At 40.7% G+C, this 26,384-nt stretch overlaps 1 long non-coding RNA gene across 2 annotated transcripts in view; it reads left to right on the top strand.

Moving 5' to 3' along the window:
• LOC135319681 (uncharacterized) overlaps positions 1–10,803 on the top strand; it is a 194,722-nt gene extending 183,919 nt beyond the window's left edge. For both annotated transcript variants that reach the window (XR_010378492.1, XR_010378491.1), the window contains 2 exons: positions 5,259–5,472; positions 9,627–10,803. This is a non-coding gene — a long non-coding RNA (uncharacterized LOC135319681). The remainder of the gene's footprint in view (positions 1–5,258; positions 5,473–9,626) is intronic.
• Positions 10,804–26,384: the final 15,581 nt, after the last annotated feature.

Here is a 26,384-nt window from a genome sequence, read left to right on the forward strand (position 1 = left end):
AAAAAATGACTAGTAAGCCAGGGTAAAGAGAGACCTGGATTCTACACTTGTAGAATAAATAAGCAGGGAATAATGGAAAGTTGGACGAGAGAACTGGCATTCCACAAAAATTTTATTCCTCCAGACAGTTGTCCAGATCATCTTGGGTCATCTGGATTTTGGTCACTTTGTCACAGTAAAGGTAAACAAGGACTTGCAGTGGTCTCGGGAGCGGGGTGGGTTTCAGAGGTTCTACCCAAGGTTTAGTACTGGGGAGATAAGTTTATCCATGTACTGGGAAACTGAGTTTAAAACTGGTTTTTTAGAATGCCTTAGAAGACCAGCCTAGATAAATTGCTTAATGAATTAATGATGTCTCCCTTTTATCTGCCATTTTATATTTTATATAAATACAAAACTGCCATTTCATATTGCCATTTTATCTGCCTCCAACGCCTTGAGGCTTTGTGGTCAAAGAGGCTTGGTTTCACATTTGTTGAAGGCATTTTGCTCTGGGATGGTGCCAGTGGTCTAGGGAAATCTAAGAACTTTCCCACCCGTTTTTTGAAATATGATGCCCACTTGTACATTTCTGTTGGGACCAGGGCTAGCCTTTCAAGGACATGGAGGTGGCAGCCTAAAAGACAATTCAAGTTCTCTTTACCCAAGGCTGATCTAGTACTTTAAAGCCCTCAACTGGCAGTTTTAGCAGTTTCTTCCTTATGTGCAGTATCTCTCTTCTGCTGGCATACCTTGCCTTTTATGTTAAGCATGCCGGCCTCTGCATCTTTTCCTCATTATATGACGTGAGCATGGTGGGTGTCATATATTGGATTCCCTAGAAAACAGACATAGAGTCTCTTAGATTTGCATGCAGGGGGTTTATTGAGGGAGAGCTCTTGGGATTAACACCTGTGAGGGATGAGGGACGCAGGATTCAGCAGAGGGAGAAGTTGAACTGTGATGCAGTTGTAACAGAGATCTCAGACAATCCTACTGGTAATGCTGGAGCTGAGATGGCCCCTTATAACTGAATGAGTTGAGGAACGAGAATGGGGCCTCCCCTCGTAACTAGTTACTGGATATAGGCCAGGCAGTGGTACATATTGGATAGGGTAGCTCCCTTTAATAGAGGGGAATTTCTGGAGAGAGGCCTGGGTATGAGTTATCAACAGGTAGAAAAATAATCCTGACAGGAGATCTCAGAGGCTTATTAAATGCAGTACTCCCTTTTCACTACCTGTATCTTCCGCTAAATGAAGTTCAGCCCATCTGGAAACAGGTTCTCAGGATTTTGGTTGGTTTCTCTTCTTGGGAAAAGTAGGAGTATTATTGTAGTAGAACGACGTATAGCCCCCACCACTGCAGCTGGTCTCAAAGCTCCAGCTGTATCTCTCTCCTTTGTTTCCTATTCTACCTACTTTTAGTGGTATCTCTGATGGTCTTGGTGGGTAAGCTGGAGGGGCCACCTAGTCCTCATCTCTGAGTGTTTTGAGACACTGGTCACCATGCGCATCTCAGGCCATGGCTGCTGCTTGAGTCCATTTGTTGTGGAGATTGGTCACAGGAATACCAAAAGATTTTCCAGTGCATCACTGATGTGCTAAGTATTCTCTGTCCCCACTGTGTACCCTCCTCAATATCTTTGCTCAGTTATCACTGCCAGGATAGTGACTCATTCCCTTGCCTGTTGGTTTCTTGAAGTTAGGAGCCCAACCTGGGCAGCTGTGGTAGCTTACAATTTAACAGGATCCTCACTGCATCGTCTGGTGGAAATAATCACTCCATTTGGAACCCATGCCTTCAGATCTACAGAGTCTAGAGTTGTAGGGACAAAAAGCAGAAATTCGCCAGGTCACTGAAAGTGATGCTACTCACACCTTTAGCTTCACAGACGTGTTCCTGCAGGAACACATTATGGTGTTAACTTAGAATATATATATTGTAGCCTGGATGGTGACATCCCATTCTGTTAGGATATCTTCTCCAAAGTGGCACCTCAGCTGCCTTGTCCAAATATTGTTCCAGAAGTTCAGCAGCTTCTGGAAGATGAAGAATGTGATAAAACTAGCAAATCCTATGGTCATGTGCATACTGCTGCATCTCCTTAGTGGGAAAGTGGCTCTCCTGATCTAATGTGATGTTCTGTGCAATCCTGTGCTGGTGGATCAAACACTCTATAAGGCAGACCCATATTCAGAATATGTGCCAGTCTCAATCAAGATAAATAGTTGCCCCTTCTAGGGTGGAAGAGGTCCAGTTTAGTCAACTGTGACCAAGTGACTGGTTGGTCTCCTTATGGCATGGTATGAGGGGCTTATAGTATTTATCTTTAAGTTGTTGCTGTCTACCTTCAAATGATAGTATACCACTCATGTGTAGTATACATGTATAGCATTTTTATAGTACAGTACAAAAATCTTTCAGCAGTATGTTTCCATTTCTCCCCTCCAGGCCATCGTACTATTGTTATACATTTAACTTCTACATATAAGTTGCACACCACATTGTTATTATTTTTGTTTAAGCAATCAATTTTGTTTTTGAGAAATTTAAATAAAATGAAAAAGTCTATATTTACCCATTCAATTGCATTTCCCAGCCTTCTCAATTCCAAATGCTTTCTAATATCATTTTACTTCTGCCTTAAGAATTTTCTTTAACACTTCTTGTTAATGTAGGCTGGCTGGTGATGAATTATTTGTGCTTCTGTATGTCTAAAAAAAAGTCCTCATTTTGTCTTCATTTTTGAAAACTATTTTTGCTGGGTTATAAATTCAGCTTTTAAAATTTTAGAGTCTTTTCTTTCAAAGCATTTAAAATGTTGCACCATTGTCTTCTCACTTGCATTGTTTCTAGTGAGAAATCTGGTGGCATGCCCATCTTTGTCCCCCGTCCATGTCTTTTTTTCTTTCTGCTTTGAAGATTTTCTCTTCATTGCTACTTTTAAGCAATTTGATTGTGATGTGCCCTGGAATAGTTTTCTTAATTTTTTTTTTACTTGGGTTTTATTGAGCTTCTTATGTCTGTGGGCTTAAAGTGTTTATCAGATTTGGAAACTTTTTGCCCATTATTTATTCAAATTTTTTTTGTTATCTCCCTCACTCCTTCAGGGACTTTAAAGTGTCATTAACCCCATCTGGTGTATTTTCATCTCAGACATTTTAGAAGTTCTATTTAGATCTTCTTTATACCTTTCACATCTCTATATAACATGGTCAGTCTTTCTCTAGCATTTTTTGGATCTCATAACATTTATTTCTTGTCTCTCTGTAACCACTGTTCCCTGATGTCTAATGTCTTGAAAATAATTGCTTCCTTTATTTACTCTGGTTTGTCAGGTTGTTTTTGTTTGTTTGTTTGTTTTGTTTGTTTTCAGATGGGAAAGTAAATCTCGTACCTGTTACTCCATCTTGGGAATGAACTGAAACTCCTTCTAGGTTCTTTTGAAAATCCCAAATCTCTTTCAAACATAAATTTTATCATAAAGAGTGATCCATTAAATTCCTGGCACCTCATGTTAGATATTCATGGTCATCCATCTGCTATCCCTTTTTCCTTACTATCAGAGCCTTGATTTTGTTTGCATCTGAATGTTCCAGGTCTCAGGGGATGCAACAGTTCATTCTGTACGTGAAAAAAAAATCTCTACTACTGTTTGTCTGTGAAGTTGTGGGCATGTGACCCAGTCTACTGGGGAATTTCTGGAAAAGATTTTCTCCCAGACCGAAAATGGAGCTAGAGCTGGGACAAAGTCCTTTTTCTCTTACTCCTTCATGCTGTTCTTAGAAGAGGTTGAGAGAGGATTTGATTCTTGAATATCTATCAACTAGTTTGCATTTATGTGGCAACAATTTAGGGTAATATTGTCAAACACAGGAAGAAAGAACAGGAACTGTAGACAGGCTGCCCCCTACTTTGAACCACAGAACCATCCTTGGGCTCATCTACCTTTAGACTCCCTGTTAAGTGAGATAATATACAGTCCTAATATTTAAGCCTTTTCCCAGGCTTTCTGTGACTTGCAGCCAAATACCTCTTAACTGAGACCTACTTTTACCATGGCTCAGTTTCTCAGATTTATCTGATTGTTTTCCTTCAGAATAGGAAAGATGATGTTCTGTGAATGAAAGTTGCTATCAAAGGCAGTGGAATCTCAATGGCAAACCACCTATGTCACAATTTTTCAAAGGAGTGGCACTATTTTAGCCATGACTGTAGTCAGTCAGAGAGCCCGTAGACTTTGCCCCTTAATGTTAAGAGTCATTTCACAGACAATGGCTGTGCAGAAGTTGTGCTGATAGGGAACTTGATGGCAATGTCCCTGGAAGGAGAGCTGCATTGATACTTGAATGGAATACTAACTTCCAATGACCGTGATCCACAGGAGAAAAGAAAAAAACCTAGCCAAAGTTACTTGAAATAATATATATTAATACAGTTCCATTATAAATAATACATACTGTTAATATGGCTTTAAATAATGTATAATGCTAGATTTGCATAATAAATAATACATAAATATGTAATCATCCCGTGAAGTCACATGAAATTAGTAATCATGAAGGAAACTTAAGCTATTAACATGCTATGAGAGGAATGTCTTGCAAGTGGCTCGGAGGGCCTTAATCAGTGTGGCTACGTAATGTCTTAGCTGAGAGAAACACCAGCCTTGTATAAAGTATTTGATCCATATATCTTATGACTGAAGAAAAGTAACTAGTGAGAGACTTTTCAATGTGTAGTCAATAAAAGGTTTCTGAGGTCTATAAAGATACCACTGTTTTTAATCTCTAATCCATCACTGATTGAGAGACTACTGACAAGTTATTTCCTAAAAATAAGGCAATGAAAATCATTGTCATCAACCCTATCAAAACCTCCATTTCTACAAGGATGCACTTGTGCTATTGTACGCAATAGTAATCTTGGTACTCTGTGAGATGGACACCATGATCTTCTTTCTCCAGCTCGGAGAACAATGGGTGGGAGAAGTTAAGGGATTTACCCAAGGTCACACAGCCAGCTGGGGGCAGGGAGAGGTATACAGCGCTCCTGAAACCAAAGCCTGTTGTTTTCCTTTACAGTGAACTACCCTGTTTCTCATTTTCAACACAGCTCTTTTCCGTGGATTATGATCCTGGATACTTTACAATTCAGATTCAGCAAACCTTTAAGAATTCCTTTTGTGTGCTTGACCCTGTGCTAGACATCTCACGAAGGCCATGTCCTTTGTCTCAACAATGATCCTATCGGGCACTTGTGTCTTCATCTTACAGATTAAGAAACTGAGGCTCGGAAAAATGAAGTGACTTACCTCAGCATGGGAGGAAAAACCGAGTCCTGTGCCTACAGACCACAGCGCACCACATCTCTGGTGCCGGGGGTGAGAGATACTTCTGCTTTCACACAAGGCTCTCGGGCCTCCTCTGGAGAGCACACCCAATACCCTTGCCTGATGAGGTTGGATGGCTTTCTTCTGGAATAGAAAAGGTAATATTCGAGGAATGGAGGTTGATGTCGAGGGATTTCGAGGCACCAAGGACAAACCTTTTTCTTCACACATGTTTCAAAGGTCTGGCATTCTGAGCAGTGTTAGATATGGTAGTAGCTGAGTCTATTCACAGTACTTCACAAATACTCAAATTCTTGAGTCCCCCATGTTCCACTCCTCTACAGTACATAGTTGGCTAACATCCCCATTCCTCTGGAAATAGCATTCTTAGAAATTGTGCTTTGAGATCAGTTCTGGGAAAGACATAACCTACTGAAGAGGTACTGAGAAGAGTGGAAACCGTAAATGTCAAGCTTACCCAGGAGAGTAAATATAAACTGCTTGCATCTTTCAGGCTGAATTATAGCTTATCAAGCACACATTAAAACTTTAAGCCTTTTTTTCCTTAAGTAAGAATAAATCTAAGTTGACTATTTCAGCATATGTATTTGTTTTCCCTACACTGTCTATAAACCATATCCAAGGTGAGTATTTATAAGCCTGAACGAAAACCAGACAAACAATTCTGAGAATAAGTGACAAGTATAACAGTTCATGATAAGACAGTCACAACAAAGGAAACGTTATGCATTAAGTGATTTTTCTTGCAAATCCTTTATACATGTGTCAGGCTGTGTGCTGGCAGAGTGAAAGAGAATAAATCAAAGAGAATACCCATGTAAGAAAGGGTTTTTAGGCAAATGCTATCTTGTGTGCATAAATCAAATAAATAGTGATTTTTTTAAAAAACCCAAAGGAACAGGATAGATGTCTATGGAATTTTACACAATGAAGTTATTTAGCAATTGTGCAACAATTTATATTTATGAAGCACTTTACAATTATTTGCTCATTAAATCTTATGACATTTCTGGCAAGTAGATCCATGCCATTAGTTTAATTTTATAGCCAAGGTAACTGAAGCAGGGAATTGTAGAGGAACTTCCTCAAGGTTGCACGGCAAGGTGTGGACAGGAGTCACTTTGGAACTCCTGCCCCCACAATCTTGAGCTGCAGTTCCAGGGTAGTGGTTCAGCCTGCCTCTGAGCATTCTTCTTGATGAGGGATAGGTTGAGGGGCATACCTGGACACCTGGAGTTGGGTGTGAAAGGTAACGGCTCCTGGCAATGAATCTAGACGCGCCAGTGGTTGGTGTTGGCATTAGCACTGCAGCTGGAATAGAGACCCATCGGCATGTCGATGCATGTGTATAGGATGCAATCACACATCTGCTAGTTTGAGATGTTCATGAGGGGAAGTCTGAAGCTGTAGTTCTCAGCCTAGGCTGCAATATCTGGAGTGGTGGGGTAGGGGGTGGCTTTAAAAATAACTAGTGTCCCAGGATCAGTTAAATCTGAATCTCTGAGAGTGGGGCTTGGGCAGGGATATTTTCAAAGAACAACCAGGTTTTTCCAACATGTGGCGAGTTGAAAACTACTGGTATAAAGATCCTTCCAGGTCTGTGGTACATGTATGGGCAGGTTGTTCACTGCAACAGGACACCTGAGGGAGGGGTCAGTGAGGACTGAAATCCAGTTCATACACAATGCACCCTAATTTGGAGGTGGGATTTGTTTTCAAAAAAGAGTCACCTTTTGTCTAACTCCCACAAACGAAGCCCTGGGTCATTCCTCTATTCTTGGATAGGCATTGCTGCAAATCCTGAATATTCCATTTTTAGCTTATTTATTATGCATTCAGTAAAAATTACATTTAGCATCTACTGCATGCTGGACACTTGGTATACATGGGGATACGACAACGAAACCATTATGGTCCTGTCTTTATGGAGTCTGCAGTCTGTTGGGAAGACAAGTGACTGGACAGGGAGTTACACACCATAAGAAGTGCTCAGGGGGCATGAGTGCAGGAAGCTGGGGAGGACATGGGAAGGGCACTCCACTAAGACCTGGGGTGCAGTGGGACCTCATGATGGAGAGAGTAGCATTCAAGGCTGAGTGGCAGCATTTGATGAAACCTGGAATCAAGAGAGGCTGAGGATTACTGGGGGATTGGCAGTGGTTCAGCCCATCCACCTGGAGCACGGAGCAGAGAAGAGCTGGAGGGAGAGCTGGGGAGTGTGATGGTTCTCCCAGTCTTCCAGAGGCTGGGTTGGCCACTTGCAAGGGATAAACTGGGAGTTTGAGATTTGCATATACTAATTAATATATATGAAACAGATAAACAAGAAGTTCATACTGTATAGCACAGGGAACTATATTCAGTATCTTGATCCATTGATCCATATGTCTGTTTTTGTGCCCATACCACACTGCTTAGATTACTGTAGCTCTGTAGTATTGTTTGAAGTCTAGGAGCATCATTCCTCCAGCTTCATTCTTTTTCTTCAGTATTGCTTTGGTGATTCTGGGTCTTTTGTGATTCCACGTAAATTTTAGGATTATTTGTTCTAATTCTGTGAAAAATGTCCTGGGTAATTTGGTAGGGATTGCATTAAATCTGCAGATTGCTTTGGGTAGTATGGCCATTTTGACAACACTGATTCTTTCAGTCCAAGAGCTTGGGATATCTTTCCATTTCTTTAAATTGTCTTTAATTTCCTTATCAGGGTTTTATAGTTCTCTGCATATAAGTCTTTCACCTCCTTGTTTAGGTTTATTCCAGAGTATTTTATTTCTTGTGATACAACTTGGAAAAGATAAGCCAGCTTCCCTCACAGGATTGTTTGAGTATCCAGTGAGCTCACTGATAAAAAAGGACCATGGAGCAACCCAGGCTGCTGGGCCACAGGGGCTCAACAAAGGTGAGGGGTCCATCCTCTGCGTGGCCCTTGAGAAGACGCTGCTTCTCCAGCTCTCCGTAGGCATGCCTCCACTTCTTCTCTGACTCCATCATTGTCCTGGCTGCCCCTCAGGGCCAGAGCCCATGTCTCCTCTCTGTCTCATGGCACCCTCTCTCATTAGGCACTCAATAAATGTTGTTGACAGACCGGCTGACTGCCTGACTGACTAAAGATGGCATCTTTCCACCAAGGGCAAGTGTCCTTTGCTGCCCTTATTTATTGCTTATCATCAAATGGTGTCATCAGCATGATATAATTTTCCTGAAATGCACATCAGGATTAACAAGAGATTAAAGAAATCTACATTGTTGGAGAGCATTGGTCCTAATTAGTATCATATCATTAGTAACAGGGCTTGAGTAATGTCTTACAGGTATAGAAATCTTCTGAGTTAAACATGTCAATTTAACTCTGATTTTTATCTAAATGTTCCCAATTTTTATGACATCTTGTCTATGTACATTAGAGAATTTACTTCCTACTGCTTTAACTTTGGGAGACAAAATTAAGTATAAGAAGCACAATTTATGCTGTTTAACAAATAATAAAAATAAACAAAATGATCTCCCTTTTTCTATTTGAAGATCTCCCTTCTTTTCAACAAATTGTCCTTGGAGTCAAAGTGAGGGCATCTCTGTCCCAAGCTACATTTATCACCATTCCTGCCTATGTAATTTGCAAGAGGATGGGGGGAAACATCTAAGTTCAATCAAGCCATTGGACAGCTTTTTCCTTGTTAAATATTAAATTAAAACACACATACATACATACATACATACACACACACACACACACCCCAAGAACATAGTAAATCCAGTTTCATGAGGTTTATGAAATTTTTAAAAATCCATTCATTTGTCACTTTCCCTTACCTGCCATTCTTTTAAAATCCCCATCACCGTTGCTTTCACAAACTCTCCCCAAATGTTGTCAGATGGGTTATCATTGCCTTGCACTTTTGTCCTTTTGTTAATTTTGGATAAAGTCCTAGAGTGTAGCAATATTATTGAACTCATTTCTGCTTAGGTCTCAAGTTTCCAAAGCTCCTCTATTACCAAGTGGCAGTGCACCCTATAGGCACAATAAATAAATAATACAACACTGAAGCTATAACAAATCACAAAATACATTATTAAAAAATTAAGAAATAAATACCCTCCTCTTACTTAAATAGAGATTGATTTTATAATGTGGAATGCTGAGGAGAGCTGCTCCAAGATATATTAAAGCCTGGGGACACAGAGAATACACTGTAATGGGCATTTTGCTCCCTCAGCCAGAGGAAAAAATCCTGCAAGTGAATGGATGTATTTGTGAAATGGAAGCTGATATTCTCTGTTTGTTCACAAGCCAGGTATGATGCACTGCTGCCTTCATCACGTGAGGGCAGGGAGACCTGCAGGACACATCTGTCTTTCCTAAGCACAAACCGAGAGTCTAGATGAGAGTGATGAAGATAAATGCTTTCCTGGAACTGAATTTTGGAGGAGCACTGCTTCTTTCCTTTGACTTTAACTCACAATTCCGCTTCCAAAAAGATGTTCTCGAACCAAATTCTGCCAAGCTTCCTTCAAGGTGTTTTGTTTAACAAGGAGAGGATATGGCATAGATCTCTCCACAAGGTGTACATATCAAGAGAAAAAATTAAATAGGATCCCTTCTCTAGAGGCATGAAGACTTTTTATGGAAAAGGCAAAGTCTGTTGTGCCCTTGGACTCTAAGGAAATCACTCTTGAGTTGTTCACCTTGCAGTTTGTGTGGGGCTTTCGACCCACCAGAAGCCACTGCTTTCGTACTAAAGATGCTACTGTGGCTTCCGCTCTTCCTCCATCCTGGAGTGGTGTGGCATTTCTCTATCCTGGTCCAGATGTCTTGGGACTGAGCAAATCTTGCTGACTTCACTGCCCCCTGCAAAGACTCCCAGCATGTCTGCATGAGGGGAAACGACAATGGCTAACAATTGCTTCCATCCTTTCGCCCTCCGGAATTCTGCAAGAAGTTTACTCTGGCAGCACATAGAACCACTTCATTTCCTTATCTCACTGCTCTCTGTAGAAGACGCTGGGGAGACTCTGACCTCCTCCCAGAGCTGGAACTGTAAACCCAATCAGAGAGGAGTTCTCACCTACTGAATTGTCTTGAACAGAACTTTGGAAATGGTACACTTACAATGAGCTGATGGATTGGGGGATAAGATAGTCAAGAAGCGGGTCCCTCTAGTTCCAAAGGCTCTTGGGTCACTATTAACCAAAAGCATGGCTTGTCAGTGTTTTTATATGGTTGTGTCTTTTATTTCCTGTAAGTATGTAAGTCTCAGATCGGTGACGGTTTAGTATTTACCTTTCTTATTCTTTGTGGAAATTTTCTCATCTACACCTGAAATTCTCTGGAACATGCAGGCTTCCAGGAGCATGGGCTTACAGAGACTCTGCCATGTTCAGTGTGCAGCTTCTGAGGTCGCCCTGGACATGAATACCGGAGGGGTATTCCGGAGGGGCTGGTAAATGGAGAAGAGAAACATAGAAGAATGCAGGGAGATTTTTCACATGTCAAACCTATATATGGAATATATCAATTCAATGCATGATCTAGTTACATGATCTTATGTATATTCAAGTGGGGCTGGCAGACGTTCTCCCCAGTTGGGCATCAGCTTGATGGTGGTAAAGACTGCAACAGTAGAAAATCAGAAGGCTGGTGAAACATGTCAGCTGGCACCCCTGAGACCCTTAAACCTCAGTGTGGAAAACTTAAACTATTCCACACCCCATGGGGAGTCTGAAATTTTTACAAAGATCTTGGTGAATACTTCAGATTTAAATTCTCAAGATGACCTCTGACTTTGGAGTCCCACTTCTATTCCTGCTGTCTCCATCCTGCAGTGGGTCACTAAAAACACAAGAAGTTTGAAAATGCAGCCCCCTTCCTAGTTTTGAGTGACCCTGTGCACAGGTGCATGTGCGCACACACACACACACACACTCCACTCACATAAAGTGTATGTGAAGAAGGTAGAGCCTCCTGAAAATAGGTCATGGGCATTTATGGATCACATTGCAATTCTCATGGTAAACAACTTCCCACCCAAATTCCTGCCACTGAGAATTTTTCAGCATCTGCACCACTCCCCTAAAACGTCCAACTTGTTCATGCCTCGCTGGCTTACTGGTCTTCCTCTCCCTTTCCACCTGCTGTACTCCTCCACTCTCCCCATCCCAAGAGTAAAATTCCAAATTCCTCTGCTTGCCTCATACAGAGCCCATTGATTCTCTTGGTTTGCCTGAACCCCTACCTTCAACCCCTAGCAGTTTGTCAAGGTGTTTTCCTGAGAGGTACTGGGAAGGGAATACTTTTTATCTGGTTACGTCAGTTAATTCTTAGAAACTGTGTCTCATCACTCTTTTTAAAGCACTGTTATAGCTGTTTATTCCTTTGCTCAACCAACAGTGCCAGATGCGGGGCTAGGTACAAGAATACAGTGATGAACAGGACCCACACAGCCCCTGCCTCCAGGGAGCTTACCCTTGAGCAATGGAGACAGTGAGAAACAATGACCTAGCAGGTAATCACAACTTGTAAGAAGCGTTATAATGAAAATAAATAAAGGGCGGAGGTTAAAATATTGGAGAGGGGAGCCTATTCTATGTAGGACATTCAGGAAGTCCTACCCAAAGGAAAGAAGTGTCATTTAAATCAAGATTTATAAGATGAGAGGGAACTAACCATGTGGGGAACACATTTCATGCAAAAAGAAGAGCAGAGACCCTAAGGGGAGGACAAAGCTTGTCATGTCATATAACTTAGAAGAAGCAGGTTTGGGGACATGGCTGAGACCCACTATCTCTCCACCAAACTTCCCGTTCCAGGGTTGATTTGTAACTAGAAAGTGGCTGCCCAACCAGAGACTGTATTTCCCAGGCCACCTCTGTAGGTGAGGCCATGTGACTCAGTTGTGACCAAAGGATAATATAGATCTTCCTCAACCTCCTATGAGGTTACGTCCCAATAAACCCACTGCAAGTTGAAAATAACTTATGTCAAAAATGCCTTTCATACATCTAACCTACTGAACATCACAGCTTAGCCTAGCCTACCTTACACATCTCAGAACACTTACAGTAGCCTATAGTTGGGCAAAATCATCTAACACAAAGCCTATTTTATAATAAAGTTTGAATATCTCATATAATTTATTGAATACTGTACTGAAAGTGAAAAACAGTGTTTGTGTGGGTGCAGAATGGTTGTAAGTGTGTACACGATCGAGTGGTTGATGGGGAGCTGCTACTTGGACCGCTGCCCAGCAACACAGGAGAGTCAACAGAGTATCACATAGCATACCGCTAGCCCAGGAAAAGACCCGATTCAAAATTCGAAGTACAGTTCCTAATTTTGACACCCAGGAAGACCTTGAAGTCACTTGATGAAAACAAGAGAGTCACTTGATGAAAACAAGAGAGTCTCTGCCGTCCCAAGTTCCTAAATGACTACGTGGAGCAGACCCCCTGTTCCCAGCCGCCAACTGAGTACCTCATGTGAGTGTGCTAGGTATCTACTGCTATGTAATAAATTACCCCAAAACTTAGTGGCTTCACACAACACTCATTTATTATCACAGTTGCTGTGAGTCAGGAACCTGGGTGTGGCATAGTTCAAGCCTCTGCTTTAGGATCGCTCAACAATGCCTGAATCAAGGATTTGTCTGAAGCCGTGGTCTCATCTAAAGTTTCAACGAGGGAAGAATCTGCTTCCAGGCTCATTTCTGTGGTTACTGACAGGATTCAGTTCCTTCAGGGCTACCGGACTTCGGGACGCAGTTCCTTGCTGGTGGTTGGCCAGGGGCTGCCCTCAGTTCCTTGCCATGTGGCCCCTCCAGTTTGTTTCCTTAGAGCAAGTGTACGCAAAGTGGCGCAGAGAGAGAGAGAGAGACAGAGAATGCTAGCAACGTGGAAGTCACAGTCTTTTGCAATCTAATCATGGAAGTGACATGCCATCACTTTTACCATATTCTGTTCATTAGAAGCAAGTCACTAGATCCAGCCCACAGAGAGAAGGGATTACACTAGAGCATGAATTCCAGGAGGCAGGGACCTCTGAGAGCCATGTCAGAAGCTGCCTACTACTGTAAAATATAAACCTGTATTGTGTTAAGTCATTGAGATTCCAGGTTTCATCAGTCACCATGGCTGGCAGTACCTTAAGCAGCACAGGAGGAGAGCAGCAGCAGATAGTTCTAGTAAAGCAAGGTCAGAGCAGAGCAGGTCATGCAATGTCTTAAGAGCACTGATAAGACACTGGCTTTTATTCTAAGTGCAGTGGGGGGCCATTGCATTTAAGCATGAGAGAGAAGGAATCCAAGTTTTGTTTCTTGGTACTGTTAATAAATGCCCTGGAAGGAAGCAAGAGTGGAAGCAGAGAGACCCATCAGGAGGCTGCTGTCATCTGATGCAGAGTCTGGTAATAAAGAAAGGGGGCGTGATGGTTTATTTGATGTGTCAACTTGGCTGGACCACAGTGCCTAGATTTGCGTTCAGACTCTTTCTGGATATTTATGTGAGGGTGTTTTGGGATGAGAAGAACATTAAAATCAGTGGACTCTGAGTAATGTAGATTGGCCTCCACCATGGGGGTGGGCCTCACGTCTCCTGAGCAAGGGTGAGTTCTGCAGCAGAAGGCCTTTGGACTTGAACTGCAGCATCAGCTCTCTTTCCTGGGTCTCCAGCCTACTAGCCCACCCTGCAGATTTTGGTCTTGCCAGCCTCCATAATTATGTTAGCCAATTCCTTAGAATAACTCTCTCCATATATATGTATATATACACATATCCTGTTGGTTCTGTTTGTCTGGAGTCAGGACTAATACAAGAGTCTTAAGCCCACCCAATACCAAGCAGCAGCAGCCATGGCCACAAATTCTGTTATTTTTGAGTTCCTATTCTGTGTGCCAGGCACTCTGCTAGATGTTCTATACACATCATCTCATCCTACAGATACGGATTTTTACACCCATTTTACAAATGAGAAATCAAGAATCAGGGAGTTAAGTGAGTTACCCAAGGTCACATAGCTCATAAGTGGCAGAACTGCCTGATCAGTTTGTGAGGAGCCCATTTTTGGTCAAATGCTTAAATGAAAAAAATGAACAGCAGCAGTAACAAAAAAAATAAAGTTTAGTGCTCCAAATCAGAAATTTCATTTTGCTGATGACCAAGGCAAATTCACTAAAGCCAGTACATCTTCCTTATGTATTAAAATAACATTTGCAATCTGCAAGGGGCCCTTCTTTCTGCTAACGCATGGCAATTATATCTTTGCACTGCAACTGCAAATCTGGTTTTTAGTTTTCCCATTTTGTTTCCATAAGCATACTTTTACAGCCAATTGTTAACAGATTAACAACTCTGGGTGAAATCCATCGGTCTGTTCTGGTTTACCTCCATGGCTGGGGGAGTCTATAGACAAGGACAGAGCACAGAGGAGCGGGCTCTAACTTTAAGCAGACCAAATGGAGCATTAGGCCCCCCAATAACATTTACTGTGCCTCCGCTATGTTCCAGACACTGTGCAGCGCATTCTGGACTGTGCTTCTGCAGCAGCAAAGAGTCTTTCTGAATCTTCTGGGAACCCAGAATATAAAGAAGTTCCCATCAGGAGTCAAACACATCTAAAGAGCAAAATATTTAGTCTTACAAATACAGCCAATTTGATATGTCTAAAATTTTTTTATTTATCTATCAGCTTACTATCTATCCATTGATCTATCCATCCATCTCTCTCAACAGTTTCTAAGAAATGATATGATACCTCAATAGCAGTATTTTGAAATAATCAACAAAATGGGAACAACTAAAACCCACTATCTTGAACTTCTTTTCTGTACCAAAGCCTCCAAAGAAGTCACTCAAGAGCCCCCATCATTTGAAAAGTGAGGATTGTTACTTCCCAGGATTTAACCCTCTGCCCCCACTACACAGCTGCACGCCAGCTTCCGGGGGACAGAAATGCAGAAAAACATTACACTTAGTTTTGCCCCAAGTGGGAGGGATGTACAGAGAAAGTCAGAGTCAGAAAAAAGACCTTTCTTATTCTTGTAGTTCAAATGAATTATAAAAGTAGGATGTGTTGAAAGAAGGTGGACATGAAGACATTATACAAAATACAAAGTCAGAACCCTTGAGCCTGTTATACCTCCTCTGTGCCACAGTCAAGTTACTAGCATCACATACAAGATGACAGGAAAGAGTTAAGTAACAAAAGCTGCTGAGAAGGCAGTGAGCAGATCTAACTCCAGCTGCAGAAGCTAAGATGGGGGTGGAAGGAGCAGGAAGGACTCGAGTGAGCTGCATTACAGAGTGGATTACAGAAAGCAACCACAGAGGAGTGAACTTCTGAGTAATCTGGAAGAGAGAAACTCAACTTTCTTTCTGTCCATAAAATCCCTCGCCCTGTAACCACAGCTAGAGTTTTGTAGGACGAAGTATTCACAGACAGTGGTATTTTGGAGAAGGCGTTTTTGCCCAAGGCATCAGCAGAATACATTTGTCATCTGAAGGCAACACATGGAGAATTGTACCTTCAGCTTTTCAGTATTGCAAGAATTGTGCTGTCACCAATAGGGACAGAAAAAGCTAGAAAGAGAAATGCAAATGATGAAGTCTGAATAGTTCAAAAGGGAAGGTCCCTGAATTGTGAAGATTGAATTTCTAGTTACAGGCAGGGAGACTTGATACCTGTCTGGGATTCCTGAGGTAGTACATGCACTTCAGTACAAGAAAATGGCCTCGCTGGTAGGTGCCCAGCATGGATCTGCAATGGAGATGGGCAGTGTGGGTCAGCATACAGAAGTGGATTCAAAGGCAGCAGAAAACAAGGACAGCAAAGCTCTGCTTCACCTGTGGTATGGGTATCTGTGGGCAGAGGGACAGACAAGCAACAGAGAAAAAGTCACTCTTGTTTTGGTCCTGCAGGGTGAGCAGGAGTTCACCGGGCTGATGGTAGAAGGGAAGAAACCTTCTAAGCCAAAATAAGCACTGAAATAAGAAACAGTATGGTTCGTTCACCAATGGCCAATGAAGAGGGACAGTGATGATAATGACACTTACTGAACACTTTTTACACTCATTGTCTCAGGTAATGCTTCTCAGATACCTATGAAATCTGCGTCATTGCTTCCATTTTACAGATGAGAAGACCAAGGCAAGGAAGCCAAGTAACTGGTAGTATATTTGACAGTCAAACCCATTTCTACACTGGACCACATATTATTCCAGTTTACTGTCAAAATATTTGTGCTGAAATCAATTATATACAGTGTATGTAATAAATCCTTCCTCAACACGGCAGCCTCCTCAAGCAGCCTTCTTAGAAGTTTCCTTCTATTTGCACCCAAACTTCTTGAAAGCGTTCTCACACTTTGACTGCATTTCCCTACCTCTCACAGGACCTCCTCTCAAGCAGTTGCTGTCTGCCTTCTGCCCCACTGCTGCACCAAAACTGCTCTTCCGAGGCCAGAAAGGCCTGTGTTTTATTCTGTCTATTGAACACTTCTTGGTACTTATCTTGCTTGATTCTTGGCTGCCTTAAATGCCATCCACTCAGGACAGTTTCTCACTTTGGCTTCTGTCAGTTAGCAGCCTCCCCACCTTCCTTTCATCAGTCTCATGGCTCCTCCTCTCCCCACCTGTCAGTCTCCTCTCTCTCTGGTCATCCCTGGGACATGGAAGTCCTTCAGGGCTCTGCTCTCCTCACTCTCTCTCCACACATCTTTGAGAAGTTTCATCAACACCTGGGTTTCAGTAACCATCTGCACTCTGCTGATTCTTGGAGAGGACCTCTGATGTCTTCATTTGCTTCTGTTTCAGTATTTTCTGCCTTGCACCAGCCACTTTTCTGGTGATAGCACCTGCTTTTCCTCTGAGCACCTTCCCCTGTCCTTCTTCTCGTGTATGTGGTTTCAAGGGACCACAGGGGTGGTCCTGTGACCTGGGTCTTCATTCTACTCCCCTTGCTCTAGGAATGGCTTCAGGAATGGACACATGGCTGACAGGTTCAGGACCTCTGTTCTCACTGTTGGGGAGAGAGAAGTTCCTTTTGCTATGAGACCTAAATTTGAAAAGTTGTACCTTGTGGCTGCTATAGCCATTTTGCCACCACAAGGAGAGAGCATCTTTTAGAATGAAGCCAGCAGAGAAGACGTAGCATAGCAAAACCAGGGGGAGAAATGGGTCCTGATGCCTAATTTGAATCTCTGTATCCAGCCATGCCTCTAGACCTACGGGCTCCAGTTTGGTAGCCATGAGCCACGAGCTATCAAACACATTATAATTTTAATATGTCTTATATTTATATAGAACATAAATACATCTTAGTATATTTTGGATATATCAGGTTGAATAAAACACATTATAATTAAAATTAATTTTGCCTTTTTCTGACTTATTTAACGTGGCTGCTAGAAAATTTAAAATTACATATGTGGCTCAGATTAAATTTCTATTGGACTAGAATGCTTTAGACTTTTCAGTTACATGACTGAAATTTTTCTTTATTTTTAATTTAAGCCTGCAATCATAAAATTCCTTATAATACGACAGCCAGCTACATCTCTCCGTTCCTTCCCCTATGCACCAGTCCCAAAGGTAGCAAGATAGCTGATGGGACAGACATTTATTTTAAAACTAGTCAAGTGTCCTTAAAAGTTGCTAGCAAGTTTGTATCTCTATCAGTAAAGACATCAACTTATCTTTGCAAAAGATTTCCTTTGTTTTAAGAAAATAATTAGAAAGGATCATTTTTTGACCCAAAGGTAAAGCAAACATGCACACATCATTTTTGAAGATTGTCACCCATTAACCTAGATGTAAATGCCTCACTCAGACATGTAACATATTTTGTTTAGAAATGCAAATTGGTGTAATTTTTAGTGAGTTGTGCCTTTGAAAAGATTTTTTCCTAAATGTGATTTTTAATTTAATTATCTCTGTACATTACTCTTTGCTCTTTGTGTGTGTTTGTGTGTTTGTGTGTGCGTGTATGCACACGTACACGTGGGTTCCATCCTAAAGTTACTTATAGGAGATCAGGAGCAGAAACCAGATGATGACAGGCTAGATAGGGAGGCATCTCTTTACCTTAAGCTGGGGGCAGGGACCTAAAGGGAACCAGATGGGAAATGCCAACATCTACTCTGGACCAAAAGCCCACATGCAGTGTTATTTCAGGTGGTATAATCTTGATTCTGGGAAGTCGAATGTCAAGTTTTGTGATTGTCCTGTCTGAACTCTTAAGACAAGACCACACACTGTGGGTGAGAGTTGAATTTTCTCCTGAAGAAAAAGGCTGTAAAGCTGAGGGAGGGAGGTAGCTCTCTTCTCTTGAATGCCAGGAGCAAATCTGTCCTCTTGAGTAGGAGGGATGTGGAAAAGCACTGCCACTGTGGGCTGGCCACTGAAAATGTTACAGCAGGCTGAGGAGTCCAAGAAAAGTGTCATAGCCAGAAGGAAACCACTTATTAAAGGGCATGGTCTAGAGGCAGGAATACGGTGAGCATTTAAGTTTTCCTCTCCTGGGTTTAATTCTCTTCTAGTATCCCCTGCAGTGTCCCCAGGCTGTCTGTAGAATTTTGTTAGAGACCACTGTTTGGTCTTTGTGTACTCTGTGAGGTTAGTAGAGCTTTATGTGTCCAACCTGGAATACAGCAGAGCAGAGTGGAGAGAGCTGATGTAGTTTAGGGAAGTCAAATATGGGCTATAAGAGCTGACTTACCTACTGAGTCTGATGTAAAGAAAAGACCGTGGGTCGAGGTGACAGCTGACCTCCAGGAGGGACTGGTGTAACAGTGGAAGCATGGCTGAGGAGTTCCCAGAAGTTACTTGGCAGGAAGAACCCAGTAGCAGAGTGAAATTCCAATGGCTTATGGAATAAGGATTCAGACTCTGTTAGCTGGGTCTTAAATGAGATAATCCATGGGTAGCAAAGATAGTGACACTCACGAAATATTCCATGTGCTTCTCAACATTTGTTAGCACCTGGATAGTTAGTTACGTGGGGCCACATGGCTGGTACTGTTGAGCTGGCTGTGAGGAGAAGCTAAGAACCTAGGCACGTAATTCTCCAGACTCTCTTCCTTTCTGTGGCAGCCCAAAACGTGACACATTCCAGATGACGTAGCCACCGGTGTAGGTCCCTGTGTGTGGAGCAAAGCCCACTACCAGCCTCTGTTGGGCATATAATGTGAGTAAGAAATAAACTTTTGTGTTCATTAAGCCACTGGGGTTTTTATTTGTTCTTTCAGATTGCAGCATAACGTAGTCTACCTTCATGAACTCACTAGTATTCATGTAATATGATTAGCATGGTGCATGGTACAAAGTAAACACTTCATAAATGTCTGCATCCTCCTTGCCTTTAGACCCATTCCTTGCCTTCCCTATGTTCTGGGTCTATCACAAGAGGACTGAGGACTGAAGCCATCAGGTTATGTCTCCAGGACTCCTATGCCTGCTGGCTGGGTTCAGGTGATTGAAGGCATTGCAGGAGATAAGAGAGGAAGGCAATGAGAAGCCAAGATGTTGCCCCCTCTTCCTGCCTTGGACAGCATCTCCAGCAGAAAGCACATCTTTAAAAGAAAACAGCAAACAATCTAAAATTCTCTACTCAACAAAAATATCTTTGAAAAATAAAGGCCAAATAAGGTATATTCAGAAAGACAAAACTGACAGAACTTAACAACCATCAGACCTATACGAAAGAAATTCTAAAGAGATTCTTCATGATCCCAGATGGAAGCACAGAATACAGGAAGAAATAGCAAGAACATAAAAGGTAAAAAATGGATAAATCTGGATAACATTGACTGAACAACAATAAAATATCTTGTATAATTAAAAATATGTGTACAAGTTAAAGTTTCATAAATTCTTTGCATTGTATTTGTTACAAAAGTACTAATTTAAAAGGAACTCTAGTAAGTCAAGGATGCATGCTGTAATATCTAGGTAACCACTAAAAGAATAATGAAATGTATATAATTAACAATATATTAGAGAGTGAGATAGAATAAAACCTACTCAATTAATCCAAAATGTGCAAGAAAGGGGAATAAAAGGAACAAAGAACAGCTGGGACAAAACCATAAGATAGTAAATTTAAGCCAAATATATCATTAAATTGCATTAAAGGTGAATAGGTTTAATATTCCAATTAAAAAATATTGTCAAACTTGATAAAATATTAAACCAAATTACATGTTGCTTATCTGATATGCCTTAAAGGTTGGAAGGAAAAGGTTGAAAAAAGATAGACCATGAAAACAATAACTGAATGTGGAAAAAAAAGGCTGAGATAGCTAAAGCAATATGACAAAAGTAGACATTAAGGCAAGAAGTTGCTGCAACAGCCTTCTACCTAACTCGTCTCTTTTACTGCAGTTTTGCTCCCTCTAATCAAAGTTTCAATTACAGCTGAAGTGGTTCTCCTAGAGCATTAGCCTGATTTTATTATATCTCTATTCAAATTCCTTAAATGGTTTCCCGTTGTCCCTAAAATATAGCTTCAATCCTCTCCATCATATATCCCTTGCCTTCCTCTCCGGCTTAACCTCTTGCAACTCCCTATCACCTTCCTCATGTTTCAGCCCTAGCAAAAGTGTTTCAGTTCCTGAAATGGACAGTATACTCTCTCTTCAGACTCCTTTGGGCTTCAAACCTAACAACTCCCTTCCTCCACTCTGGACCCCAACTCTTCTCAGTCTGTCGAACTACTCCTACAAAACCTTCTATTCCCAAACAAACCTCCCCAGTCCCCTAGTAAGCGCATTGCCAGTGTAGTCTTGGAAAGCATTTCCATATTAGGACTCCCCCCTCTTTCTCGCATTTTGGAACTTTGAGACTAATATGAAGAGAAATCTATGCAGGCCTACTAAAGGGTGAGCTGAGACAAGTCATGCAACTGAGACAAGCCATGCAGCTGAGACCCCTGTAGACCAATCTGCCAAGAATGGGAAACATTAGGCCATCCTAGACCATCCAGCCCCAACTAAGCTGACCCTAATCAAAAGAGTCACTTCAGATTATCCCAGTTATCCCAGCCAACCCACGAAATTGTTCCATAAATTAAACAGAAGTTGTTCTAAACTACTAAGCATTGAATGGTTGGTTACACAGCAAAAGATAATCAATACAAAGTCCACCTTTATGTGAAATCTTATAGTAAAGATCTAGAAATAACTGATTGTTACAACCGTACTTTGAAATAAAGACTCTCCTTTTGGAGCACGTATACAAAAATAATCTGTATATGGTGGCCACCTCTTTCATTGACTCTCCTTTTACTCATGATTTTATATTTTAATCATATGATGATGTTCTAGGGAATATTAACTTATCATCGTCTTGATACCTACAGCTCCTCTAGTTCTGAGTTCACAGTTGCTTCATCAAGCATGCAGGTTGACCCACCTGCAAGTATGCAGGTATTCTCTTTCTAATGTTGCCACTTAATCATTCTTAAATAATTCTCTTGTTTATTTGAACCATGAATGTTTGATAAAGACAGCCCTAGGAAGAATAACAGGTCTGGCCTTGACTTTCTTCTGCAGGTTTTCATTTAGATCAAACTGGGGTAAACAATGTTTTAACTACAGCTAAAAGTGGGGGAAGGGCATTAGAAGCTAGAATCAGAAAATCTCAGTTGTAACTGGTGGAACTGAAGCTCCACTTCTGGTACTGTGGACAAGCCCCAAATTCCTCTGAGCCTCAATCTCCTTTTATAAAGGGGGATAATAACACATACTTCACAGAGATGTTATGAGTATGTCAGTTAGCCTTACAAATATTAATGTGTTGTATATAGGTAAGTTATCATTACAAATGAGCAGCCCTTAAGTTGTCAGATGGTTTTCTGTTCCACTGAAAATGAACTTGGTATGAAGCACAAAGGTGATACAGCATCCTCCCCACATTCAGTCCTTGCAACTCCATGCCTTCCCCTTGTCTTCATAAAGAGACTTATTTACAGGCATGTGAGCCTGTTCAGCAATGGAGACATGCTTTACAGAGGCCCAAGTAGAAAACCCACAGATATCCATCAACTGAGCCTGTAGGTAACAGGTAACTTGCTTCTTTTGATCAACACATAGGCAAACAAACAACACATTTTAAGTAAGAACCACAGAAGCCATGGTTAACTAATATAACTGTCTTGGTTTTCTATAATAGACTAGAAAGGACTGGGTTTATAATGAGAGACATAAGTGACCACAGGAGTTCTTTGTAATAATTTTTTAATACCAGTAGTGGAAAAGACATCTATTTTTATGGTTATCTCTTTTCCCTTTTCAAAGATGACGGTGACGATAATACATTCAGCACTCTGGCAGAGAAAACTGATTTAGGGCTGCCAGCTTTTCAACACTGTGTCTATAAATATATGTCTTCTGTTTTGGGGGATGGCAGGTTCGGCTCCTTTTTCAAGGACCTTTCCATGTTGACAGTACCTTGTTACCTGAACCACAAGGTACCTTTGCCCTAAGTGAGTGGGCCTGTTCATTTGTCTGTTGCCATAATTTCCCAGCAATCAGCAAGTTCCAGCTCCTGCTCTAACGATGACTGGGTTTTTTAATTGCCAGGCAGCCAGGCAGTATTTATCAGTTTCCCTGCTGCTTGCTTTTAAGTGATCGCTGATCTATAATACCTCTTTAGATTATCACTAGGTCTGCTTTATAATACGACTATTTACGAGGCTTCACAAATGTTGCCTGGCCTTGGACAGTTATAGCAACAGTTCATTTCAAGTGCCCGTTGTTAAAAATACATTTTGTTCAACTCAACTCAAATCGCAAGGTGGAAATAAGCAGAACAAGGAGTTTTCTCTACAGCTTTTCAGCTATGCGAGCCGGTCTCGTCCAGGCTTTCAGCCCCCTATAAGCCTACAAGTAAACGCTCAACTCGTAAGACACTTAAGAAATAGTTACTGATTCTTTCTGAGATTCCAGACTTTAGAGTGAAAAGCATTTAGTGGCTATGGCTCAAAACTGGATGAAATGTCCACTGGGTATGTATTCAAATACAAGAATTAAATTTCAGTGCTGCAAAAACAAACATTTATAAGATTTTTCAAATACACTTTGTCTTTTTTCCCCCAAATATAATTTGCATTTGCTAAGTTTCTTTGTGTTTTTTTAAAACATCTTGACATTTAAATCTCACGAGAGTCTATTAGGTGTTCCTTAATAAATTATTCTAAATCTCATTAATTTCTTATCTTCAAGGTGCTTCTTTTAAGGAAAGTACATTGAATTGTAAATCCTTTCAAGGTATTTATTAGGAAATATTGCTTTGTGACCTTTATGGCCATTATTTTGGCAAAACTGTTATAAAAATAAACTTAGTTCATTGCGTTTAAACAGAAAGAATGTACTCAGTCTAACTTTCCATCTAAAATCATCCAAAATATACTCTAAGGATAGAGAAGAGCCATTTTGTTTAGAAAGTCAATCTTTTTAATTCTGCTTTATTTTTTTTCCTAGCTAGACTAAACAAATAAGTCACCACAGGCACTGTGCGTCTTTCCTATTCCTTTCTCTTGGGATGAAATATGAAATAATCTACAAAGTAATTTGATCCAGCAATTAAAAACAAGGACATGAATTACACTAACAACTGTCACATAGAAAGAATTAATTCCCTCATAACACTGCTTGATGTTACAGACCCTGGGTGATTACGAACAGATTGTAATTGGAAAAGAGCCAAACCAATTCAGGTATCTCCAAAACACAGGGGTAAGCCTCGACTAGCAAACAGAGAACATTTTTTTTACTACCCACAGGAGTATCTTTTTGCATTTGGCACTCAGATGTTTATCTAGTGATTACTCAATGCACCCAGTGATGCAGCCATTCAAGGTACTGCACATGGTGGTGCCCACGCATCCTTGATTCTGAGAGTTAGCACATCATTTATGGAAAGCAGACCTTCTGGATGTTGTGTTTCTAGAAATGACACTCCCTCAAGTACGGACTATTGGCTGCTTGTATTTAGTGGTACAGAATGTCATTCTAAATAATGGACTAGCTATAGCTAGTGTGTCATTGGACAAAGTAGGTGGAAAACACTGATGCCTGCTGCTTACTGGGAGAAATTTCATTTCTCCAACGGCATGCAGGTTTCACGGTCCCTTTCATTTCTTTATCTTTTCTGGTAAAGGAAAGCTCTTTATTAAAGAAAGCTGTTATACTCTGGTATAGCACAAAGAGCTTAATTTGGAAGGTTGAGAGATCTAGGGGTTTTTTTCCTACCTTTAAACGCAGTAATTTTTTTAAAAGCATAGCAAAAGATGACGAAGAAAACAAAAGTCCTCCTCAATTAATGTACCCAGGAGCAAACACCATTAACATTTTGGTGTATTTTTTCCTAGTCCTTTTCACATTTTTATGAAGTCAGGATCATTCTTTGTATACAAATTCATATCCTATTTTGTTTCATTCTGTTTGCTTAAAATTTGCCAAATGTATTCTACCATATCATTGAAAATCCTTCTGACATATAATTTATAACAGCTGCAAAACAGTCGATCTTTTGGATGTTCCAGAATTTATTTGAACAGTCTCCTGATGTTGTTTTCATTTGTAACCACATATTTGTACATAAATCTTTGTCTACATTTTTGCCTTTTCTTTTGGATGATTTTCTAAATGGGGATATAGTGGGTCAAAGGATGTGAACATTTTTTATGAATTTCTTCCTCTTTTTAAGAATAATTTTATTTCCTTTTCTGATTGCAATACAGACTCATCATAAAAACAAATAAAACACCCTGACATTTAAAAAAAGAAAACAAAATTATCACTGTCTCTGCACACACACACAATTCCTCCTTCTTTCCTTTCTTTCTTTCCTTCTATCTTTTCTTGCTTACATCCTTCCTTTCTTCCCTTCTTTCTAAAGAAAACAGTGGGATCACATTATTAAAAACTGCTTTGCAAGCTGCCTTTTTCACTTAGCAACATATTGTGGATACAAAGAATGCAACATTTTTAAGGCTCTTGATATATATCAAACTGATGTACAGAAAGGCCCTGTCGATGCCCACTCTCACCAACAGGGTACAAAGTGCCCGTCCCATCCTACCTGTGCCATCAACAGATACTGCCTCTGTTGTCATCTTTGCTCCTTAGTGTAACTTACTGTGGCTTTACTTTGTAGTTATTTGCACATTTGTGACGTTAAATGCTTTTTTCACTTTCGATCCTTGATGTCCATCTTTTGTATTTATCTGTCCCCTTTGTCTGTTTACTTGTTGTGGTCTTGTCTGCATATTGATTTGCGTGAGTTCTTGATATAATAAGTAGTCTGGACCTTGTTCATTATTGTGGCAAATTCTCTTCCTGTTTCTTGTCTGTCTCTTAATTGTATTTATTTTAATTGAGTTTTTAGAAATTATTTGAGTTTATTTTCTTTCCCTGTATTACTTTTCTCCTGTTTTCAAATGTAGACCATCCTTTTCCATACAAAGTACAGATAAATACTCACCTTGTGTTTTCCCTCTCTGAGTTTTGTTTTAAACTTCCTGGGATGTATCATGGACTGCAGGACTATAGTACAAGATTAGGATATACACTGAACTCTGTTTCCAAATATTCAACCTTTCCTGTTAAATTTTTATAGCTCTTTAAATGTTTATATATGCTCTTTTATTGCACATACAAAGTTCCTATATGCACAAAGGTCTGTCTCTGAATTGTGCTTTCCCTTGTAGACTGTAAGCTGTGTGCAGACAGGCCAATTTATTGCAGTCACTTCATGCCTATTATAGACCACTCTCTGTTCAGCCTAAAGAAACTCGGGTGAGCTTAAAGAAACAAAGGAGAATTGGAATTCCTGAAGGGTATAGAAAGTCCAGACCATGCTAAAATTGCCAAAAGTTGTCATCCCACCCTAAAATACTGCAAATGTGAATAAAATATTGTACACCATGCCTGAAAAAATGTGAGGATAGGCAGAAATGTTCCATCTACGAAATGCAATTTGTATAGAAAGAAAGACATCTATTTGAAATCTGATTGAATTCTAGGTACACAGCACTTTCCTAATGAATAACTGTGGCCCTT

This window comes from Camelus dromedarius, chromosome 3 (assembly GCF_036321535.1).
Source record: "Camelus dromedarius isolate mCamDro1 chromosome 3, mCamDro1.pat, whole genome shotgun sequence".
NCBI lineage: Eukaryota > Metazoa > Chordata > Mammalia > Artiodactyla > Camelidae > Camelus > Camelus dromedarius.